Here is a 1,416-nt window from a genome sequence, read left to right as displayed (position 1 = left end):
TAGATCCTTCATCATGAATTTATGCTGACGTTTGACTAAGCTAGTGGTGTTAAAGAGAATGAAGCCTCTGTTCCTAACCGGTTTCTGGGTTCAAAACTTACACACACAGGGTCCACTTCCTCCATGTAAAATGACATGACACTGCATCTTATAAAGCTCTTTCCTGTTCAGAAATTCAGAGGCTGTTGCCCAACTCATAACTTTTTAAGGGAAGAAAATGTCAACATGTCAGCTGACAGTATTCATTTGTTCAAAGAAATGGTTTTTGGTTGATATAATTGTACTAAGCCTTGTGCCAAAGGACAAGAAATCTTGGCCTCTGCCCTCTAGGAACTCTTGGTTATGGAGGGCGGGGAGCCACATAAACAATGACCACAGTGTCCCGAGGGGGTCCATGGGGTTCTTGGAGAGTCACATGGAAAGTGAACAGCAGGCATGTGCGACTGTGGCTTTGGGTCTTGGAAAATCTCTAAGAAGTCCATCCAGGTGGAGATATGTCTCATGAGCAGTTGAAAATAGGGTTTGGGAGTCTTAATGTGTACAAGGTAACAGATGCTGTGGACCCACTGGCCCGGGAGTCCGTGTAGCAGAGAAGAAACAAGAGCTAAAGACAGCATAACATTTCAGAGGTTGGCTTATTATATTCTCGTTTCCTCCCAGTCTTGTGTCCCTGTTTAGAGAACACAGCTTTATTTTCTGCATTAAGTACAGTATATGAGGACACACCTTAGCCCCCCAGTAGGCAAAAAAAGGGGCAGTATTCTAATCTGGCAAGTCTGAGTATCTTAAGTCTGGCCCTAAGCCAAGGTAGCACGACAGACTAAGGGGAGGGATGCTCCCTTCCTAACTTGGAAATTTGTAAACGGAAGGTAGTGGGGAATTAGGTGATCTGTGCCTTAAGCAAAAACCCCACGACCACCACCTCCCCTCACAGATGTGCACACACACTCATAGGCAGGATTCTAGAGTAGAAAAAGAAATTCAAGATCAAAAATATTACCAAAATACCAATTCCTTTTCAGTGTGCAACAAGCATTTATTCATCCACTTAGCAAACATCCCCGTATGTTTGAGAATTCGTTCCGGCATCAGCACCTCTTGGAAATGCTTTTTGATGCTCCCACGGACTGACTGAGGAGCCATTTCTTGGTGCTGCCGTAACGGCTTCTCATTACAGAGTCCGGATCAGGACCCTCTTCCTATCTGCTCCCGTAAACTCTGGGCCTCTGGATGTAGGGACCCCGCCTTGTTCAAAGGTGCTCAGTAGATAATTGTTGAATGAATACAGTCGTCCCCACTTATCGGCGTTTTCAGTTACCCATGGGCAACCGCTGTCCAAAAATATTAAGTGGAAAACTTCAGAAATAAACAACTTATAAGTTTCAAATTGCGTGCCATTTTTTTTTTTTTTTTTTT

The sequence above is a fragment of the Neophocaena asiaeorientalis genome, unplaced genomic scaffold (assembly GCF_003031525.2).
Source record: "Neophocaena asiaeorientalis asiaeorientalis breed wild unplaced genomic scaffold, Neophocaena_asiaeorientalis_V1.1 scaffold30, whole genome shotgun sequence".
In the NCBI taxonomy this organism is placed as follows: Eukaryota; Metazoa; Chordata; class Mammalia; order Artiodactyla; family Phocoenidae; genus Neophocaena; species Neophocaena asiaeorientalis.
Note: the sequence above shows the minus strand (reverse complement) of the source record.